This window comes from Macaca nemestrina, chromosome 14 (assembly GCF_043159975.1).
Source record: "Macaca nemestrina isolate mMacNem1 chromosome 14, mMacNem.hap1, whole genome shotgun sequence".
NCBI lineage: Eukaryota > Metazoa > Chordata > Mammalia > Primates > Cercopithecidae > Macaca > Macaca nemestrina.
This window is the reverse complement of record NC_092138.1, coordinates 81,664,949-81,672,637: the sequence shown is the minus strand read 5'-3', so window position 1 is coordinate 81,672,637 and position 7,689 is coordinate 81,664,949. Positions and strand designations below refer to the sequence as shown.

Below are 7,689 nucleotides of genomic sequence, written 5' to 3'. Positions count from 1 at the left end.
TTCTCTGTCCTTTTCCACTGGATGTACATACCTACATTTAATGTTAAAGTTATCGATCTAAAGCTGGCTGCAGAAGCTATCTCATTCAGACAGGTCCACGCTTGTCAGGAAGACAGGTCTGTCCAGGCAGACCTTTTAATTTGTTCTATATTTCATTTCAGGCCACAGCAGGCCAAATAAAGAGGAAATGAAGTGTTTTATAGCAAATAGCTTACTTTTGAATACACATGTCTTGTATGGACAGGCCTCCCAATTTGATGTTAGAAGGGGCCACAGAGTAGTTAAGATAGTTAATATGTAGTCAAAACAGAAGCAACTGTGTTCCTTAAGAAGGTAAGAGAAAAAAAATCAACATATTAAAAATATTCAAGTTGAGTGGTAAGAAACTCCTTTTACCCAACCTTTGATTTATGGGGAAAGGCCAAACATGGAAATAATTAATTTTAAAATGTTCTTTATATTAGATAGAGAAGTATTGGTGTTAAGAAATCTGACAGTAAGTAGAGTGTATAGGAAGAAAGAGACAGGAAAATTAGCTAACAAGTGATTTTTCTGAATTGAGTAGAGCTATGGTTAAAAACATACGGAAACCCTTTCGAGTATATTTTTTTCTTACCAATATATATGATACTTAGATTTTATAGTGAACATTTGCCTATTCATCCCAATATAATATTTCTTATAGTTTAGTATCAACCCCTATCATTATCTGTGAGATAAAGGAGTGGTCTGTATTCATGGGTATACGTATTTATACACAGTTCTGCATGCTGTACACAAACATGGTAGCATTGTGCATGAACATATTAGCACTGTGCATGTACTAAAATTTCAATTTTTTCACATAGTAAATTGTTATAAAACAAATCATATATTGGTAGGAAAGGTATAGAAAGCAAAGTTATTTAAAGTGGATTTTTAAAAAAGATTCGATTTTTTTTTTTTTTTTTAAAGAGTAGAACCATTGTTTTAAAAAGGAAACAGCTTTAGATAGTAAATTATTTACAGCCAGGGCTCAGCCCTGAGCATCCTGCGAAAACCACACGAGCTTGGTCAAGGTTCTAAGCAGTCACCGGTGGGAGATGGTCATGGTCCCGTCACAGCATAACTCACTTGAGGCTTGAAAAGCTTCCGTCCAACTGCGGTTTGCAGTGACCTTTCTCTTCTGCAAAGCCCACGGTTACCGGGTGGCCACCACCAACATAGCCCTGCCTCGCTGTTCTGCGTTTCTCTCAATGGGATCAGTCCTGCTGAGTCCCCATGCCTTACTGCTGTCGTGCTGTGTCCTCTGTGCCATTTCAAGGCGAGGGCTTATGAAACTTTTACTCGCACGCTGCTATTTTTGATATGCGGTGGCCTTAGCTGTGCAGCGAGAGGTTGATAATTCTGATTACTCCGGAAATCCTGGGAAGCCAGAAGTGGGAGATGGGTGTGGTGAGGTGGCGTGGCTAGGGAGACCCCATTTAGTGGGTGTTGTTATAAGACCTGGGCGAATCCCTGTGGCTGCCACTCTCCTGAGAATGATCCCTGGGCCTTAGTTCCGCGCCGCGCCCACCTACACCTCCAGGTGTGCAGTCCCCGCCCTTAATTACTCTCACTAAAATTGATAGTTTACACTTGCAAAGCTACACTGGGAAAGAGGAAGAGAAATTTATAATCATGGATATGGAGAACTAGGGGAGCAGACACACTTGCTTTGGTTTACAGATCCAGTGAAGTGAAAAATCAGAACTAGAAACGTATGCACCTTCCTAGCAGCAAAGCCGCCTCTGCGTTCTTTTCAGCCTCCAGTGTAGGGCGGCGCTGGGAGAAACTTTGCGCCTTCTGGAAAGTTTAGAAAATGAACCACGAAAGAGAGGCCACATTTCGGGGGTTTGTGGGCCCCGCGATGTTTTCCAGAGCTTTTCGAGTGGCAAGAGGAGAGCGACAACGTGAAAATGCCCCGTGCCGTGCCGGGGCGTCCACCGGAGTTCTGCCAGCTGTCCCGCGCTGGGGTGAGCTCAGGAGGGGCGGGGGTGGGACCCGAGCTGGCGGCCACGGGTCTCCCGCTGCGGGTCTGTCGGCTCGGGGGCGGGGCGGGGGAGGCTGCTGAGATAATGAATGGGAGGCTAAGGCCACCCCCTAGCCCCGGCCCTGCAGCCAGCGAGGGCTGTCGAGCCAATGAATGGAGGAAGGGGCGCAGAAGTCAGGGGCGCTGGGGGCGCCACGCCAGGTAAGGGGTCCAGCTTGGGAGCGGGGAGGGCGGACTCTGGGGGTCCCGGGAGTTGCTGACTTGTGCTACGTGGAGCAAGCAGAAAAGAAGGAAGGCGGAGGAAGAGAGGACGCTGGCGTCGGCGCTGCTCCTCCGGCCCTCCCTCTGCGCCCCCTCCTGCCAGCGCGCCAAAGCCGGGCCGTAGGGGCCGACCGGCGGCTGACGCTCCCCGAGTGGCGACTCCGTCTGCAGCTCCGCTGCTGAGCGCGGGCGGGATCTGGGGCGGCCAGGGCCCGGAGCCGCGGAGCCCTCCCCGCCGCCCGGCCGAGCACGGGATCCCGGCGGGGTGGGCGCAGGGGGCGGCCTCGCTCTGGGCGACGGCCGAGGGGCGGGCGGAGGGACGGGCTCGGCTGGCGGCGGGGCGGGGGCCGCCGGGACTGGGCGCGCGGCCTGAAGCCAACCCGGGGGCGGCGGGAGCGGGACGCGCGGCGGCGGCAAGCGCAGGTAAAGGGGCAGGCGCGGCGTGTGGGGACGGCGCCCCCTGGGCGCGAAGCCAGAAGCCGCGGCGACGGCTCGTTAGCCACACGGCGCGCTGGGCTCACACTGTCCCGCGGTGGACGGGCTTTGTGGTTGGGGGCGCGCGTGCGGGTGCCAGAGAGAGTGTGAGTGCGCGCGCTGGGCCGCGGCGCGGGTGGGTGGCCGTGCGTTCTTACTAGCCGGCCTGCAGGAGGCGAGGCTCCCCGGACCTCCCGCACCCAGCGGCTGACCGATCCTCGGGAGGGAAGTTGCCGCAACCGCCCGGGCCGCCGGCCCTCCTGTCTCGCTCCAGGTTAGTGCGCCCCGGGGCCCGCCCAAGTGACACGTAGGTGGCCTCCGGTTACCTAGGTCGGGGTGGGTGCGCGGGAGGGCTTACGAGGGGCCCTCGAAATTCTCCCAAAACCTCGTCCTGCTGGACGTGCACCTCCGAGGGGTCCCTGCGCCACTGGGGCTCCCACACCTCTCGTTTCCCACTGACGAGTCGGTTGTCCCCTCACACCGGGCTGAGGACTTTTAACTAAGTTTCTGTCCAGCCGCCTAACAAACGTGCTTAGCAAGTAACTGGAGGTTGTAAGGCAAGGGAGGGACCTGGCTTTGAGTTGATGGTTTTGAAATCGACGGCTCCTTTGGCTTGCGTAGGACTGCTTTGTGGTGAATGGATTTAAAGTTTATTCTTGTTTTTCTTTGCTGCCATTTGGCCTTTGAAATGTTACGAGTGAAGGCATTCGGGACTTGCTGCTGCCTGCTGTCTGGGGCCTGAGGTTGTGGCTCTCCGCTTCTGCTCCCCCCTCTTCATTTTTGTTGAAATCCGTGGATTTTTTCATAAATGTGGGTGCTGACTTGTTTCACTATGGACGCGTCGTTTCCTATGGGGTTAGATAGATATTGGTAAACATCAATATTGAAAATGTAAATAATGATCACAGCGAAATCCTCTATTCCTTCAGGCTCTAACAGTTTGTTTTTCACGTATTTGCATAAGTGTGTTTGCTCAGCTAAGCATAACTGGTAAGCCAGAGGTCTGTGATTCAGAGTCTGCAGTTCTGGTTAAGGGGAGACTGTGCACTTGGAAAATGCGAAGTTTTTAAAGAAGTTATTCCCTTGCCAGATAGAAGAGTGAGTCCAAGGAAAAAGAGGGAATGTTAAAGGTATGGTTATTGAACCAAACTAAATAGCATTAAAATACACAGGGAGGTAGAATGTCACCTAGTTGTTCCTGCCCTTGATTTCCATATCCCAGTAGGAGCGAGTATAATTGCCCCAATGCAAAATTATGAATAATAATCAGCATTGTAAGTATATTAAGGTTGCATTTTTTTCTTGATACTTGTCTAATTTGAGGATAAAAACACCAAGTGGCAAGAGAAGGAGGTAGCTTGAGGCAGGAAGGCACGGGCGAGGAGCGAGGAGGGAAGGCTGGGTTGTCATCATCCGAGCCCGCAAGGCACAACACGTCCCCTAGCGGCGCGACCTCAGCCGGTCGGGTCAGCTCAGCTCCTGGTCTCCGTCTCCCCATCCGGAAAATGGAAGGGGTTGGTGATCCTTGCTGTTCCTTCCAGCTTCCCAAATAGCTAGAAACCGGTGGGAGGTTATTTTATGTTAGAGCAGTAGGAAAAGGTAGGGGGGAAGTGAGAGGTCCAGAGAGCCAGGAAGATGGAAGAAAACCAGCAACAGAGGATGCCTGGAGGAGAAAAATCCTTGAGCTGGGAGCTCATTTCCTCTGTTTTCTTTTTTTTTCTTTTCCTCAAGGGAATCAATAATACTTCCCCCCTCAGATCAGTCTCTTGTTACCTTTATTATTTAAAGCTTGTGAGTTTGCTTAGCTAATGCACTAAGGTGAGGTCAAGGTGATTCTTGCGGTCTGACTTCTACTAGGCATCACTTGACCCATTTGCATCATTGTCTCTCAGGGGAACAGCTCCTACTCAGGTCTGTGGGCACACAGCACTCTCCCTGTGAGTGATGGGAAAGAAATAACAGAGGTAAGAATGTAAGTGGCAGCCCTTTCGAAACTTCTATTTTTGTTCAAAGCTAATACTTTCCAGAAAGTAATTTGATTTTTTTGTTGTTGTTTCAAATTATACCGTATAGACTCTGCAAGGTTTTACTGAATCTATTCCATTAGTGACCTACTGGAACATTCAAAGAATAAAAATTTCACTTGCTCAGTGTTTTTGATACACAGTGACATTCAGTCTGAAGTAAGTGATATTTAGGGCCAAGAATAATTTCAAATGCTTAGTATGGAAAGTTGCAATCTGGGCAGAATACACTGTATCATTTTCACTGGGAAGCTCCAAGTATTCAGCAGATAACAGAACTTTTAGAATTTAGTTTGAAGTCAAGATTTTAATGTCTGTGCTTGATGTGTGGCCTGTCTTCCTTTTCTTTTATGTTTTGGTATCAATATGCCTACACCCTTGAGGAACGTTATTTATTTTAAAAGCTGAACTGTGATGTAATAAAAACTTAAACATAAGCTCTTGGTTTAAAGTCCAATAGTCTTCTCTGGCCTTAAGTCAGCATCATACTACTGTTTGGTTTCTTATTTTTACATGTCATGTTACCCTCTTATTTAAATATCCTTGGCCAGGTGTGGTGGCTCATGCCTGTAATCCCAACGTTTGGGAGGCTGAGGCAGGAGGATCACTTGAAGCCAGGAGTTTGAGACCAGCCTGGGCAACATAGTGAGACACTGTCTCTACAAAAAAATAAATACATTAGCTGGGTATGGTGGCATGTGCGTGTAGTCTCAGCTACTTGGGAGGCGGAGGAGGGAGGATGGCTTCAGCCCAGGATTCAAGGCTGCAGTGAGCTGTGATTGTGCCATTGCACTACAGCCTGGGTGACAGAGAGAGACTGTCTCTTAAAAAAAAAAACACTTAGGGAAAACTATTATGGATGTCTTAGAAAGTTGAGAGAAAAGGAGGCGATTTTATTTCAGCAAACAGTTACTGAATTCCTTCCATGTGGTAGATGCAAGGATGGTGAAAAGGAAGCTCCAGAAAGAACTGCAACGCAGGGGGGAAAGACGCAGCGAGCCTCACGGTTTATACTGAATAGTATGTGCAGTGTTGTGTAGCTGGGTGGTAGCTGTAGAGTCCAAAAACTTTGTCATTCAGGGGACGTTTTGATTCAGGGGACGACTTTATAAATGTGGCTTGAAGAATAACATATCTTTTAAAAGACGAATGGTGGGGTAATGAAGACGAAGTGAGAGTGTGGGGTGATGAAGGCTGGAAAGTTACAAAGGGACAAATTGTGGGGGAGTTGTGCTACATGGGGATAGGGAGGTGAGGAGGAAGTATTACGTAACCTCAAGATGTGGAAAGACACTGAATAACACATATTGGGGCAGAGTGAGGGGTGCAGTGATGGACGGAGGACTGGGCTTTTATTCCACTACAATCCATGTAACTTATGGCTGCTAGGTTTTAAGACACTATTGCCAGTTTACTCAAATTATATAAAGGTTGTAGAATAAACTAATAAGTGGTTTCTTCCTCCCCACTCCCCGCAAATTGATAGTGCTTTGTACTTTTGAGAAATTTAATTTAGTAAAAATTAATGATGCTATTGTGTTACAGCTGGACCTTGTGGAGCCTTTTGAACATGTGGGATTGAAGTCATTCTGCAAGCACAGAGCTGTCCAAGAAAACATTTTTTTTTCCCCTCTCTCTTTTTTGTTTAGGGAAGGGCTTGCTGGTTAATGCTAATTTAAACATGACTCTTCTGGCAACTGGCATTCTTGACCCTGTTTATGTTATACATGGTATTTAACCACAGTGGTTGGGTATTTGCAGCACAGAAGAAAAAGAATTATTATTAGTTTGAAACTGGCATTAATGCCTCTGTAAATGATAGGGCAAGGCGGTAGAGGGAAGGAGAGAGAGGGGGAAACCAAGTAGCACCCTGGGTACTGCAGTGAGAGATGACATAACGATGAGAATTCTTTAAGTTTAACTTCCAGTAGAAGTAACTTGCTTTCTATATATTTTAAATCCCTAGAGCTAAAGCATTTAACTTATTATCTTCACTCTGTGGGATCCATTTGGGAGAGGTATTCAGGAGCTCTGTAGGTTCACATGTGCTCCCCAGTACCTCTGTGTCACAGGAGGATATACATCGGTTTTCAGTTGCATGTCAGAGGTGGAACTGACTTGGATGTCTCTGAATTGCTCTTAAATCTGGAGATGCTAGGGTACCCAGGAGACAGACAGGAAAAAGAAGAGGCTGGGCACAGTGACTAACGCCTGTAATCCCAGCACTTTGGAGGCTGAGGCGGGTGGACCTCACCTGAGATCAATAGTTTGAGACCAGCCTGGCCAACATGGTGAAACCTTGTGTCTACTAAAAATACAAAAAATTAGCCGGGTGTGGTGCTGGGCATCTGTAATACCAGCTACTCAGGAGGCTGAGGCAGGAGAATTGCTTGAACCCGGGAGGTGGAGGTTGCAGTGAGCCAAAATTGTGCCATTGCACTCCAGCCTGGGCAGACAGAGTGAGACTCCATCTCAAAAAAGTAAAAAGAAAAAAAAAAAAGAAAAAGAAAAAGAAAAAGAAGCTGGCCGAATTTCTTTCAATTACCTTGTGAATTCAATTTGAATGAATGATCTTCCCAGAAGTTTGTTTTATCTTCTGCAAGGGAACTTGAGTTTGGCATGTTTAATAAATTAAGTTAATTAAGTTGGAGAAGCCCAAGGTTAGTACACTTCATTTTAGGACACACTTTTGGTGGGGGAAGTGGAGGGGTGGTGTGGCGGTGGTGATGATTTTATTTAAACTCCTTGGCATTTTTTAGCAGGTTAGTATGATTTCAAAGCAGTGTTGTTGTATTATTAACTTGTGGGACTGCGCCAAAGAAAATTGTCTTAATACTTGCATGTCCCTGTCATCTAATCAGTGCTATAGAAACTTTAACACTGAAGTCCATGTAAAATTCTAATTATTTTTTTTTCCAG

The 7,689-nt window shown here is 47.5% G+C and overlaps 1 protein-coding gene across 6 annotated transcripts in view; it reads left to right on the top strand.

Moving 5' to 3' along the window:
- The first annotated feature begins 1,685 nt into the window (after nt 1-1,685).
- Nucleotides 1,686-7,689, top strand: part of LOC105481062 (lysophosphatidic acid receptor 1) — a 170,417-nt gene continuing 164,413 nt past the window's right edge. The window contains exons 1-2 of one of the 6 annotated variants that reach the window (XM_071078146.1): nt 2,679-2,695; nt 2,919-3,020. The gene's annotated coding sequence lies outside the window, so the exon portion shown is untranslated. Of the gene's footprint in view, nt 1,995-2,117; nt 2,213-2,391; nt 2,696-2,715; nt 3,021-4,638; nt 4,719-7,689 lie in introns of those variants that run through there. The other 5 variants (XM_071078147.1, XM_011740347.2, XM_011740346.2 and 2 more) reach the window with 5 other exon arrangements.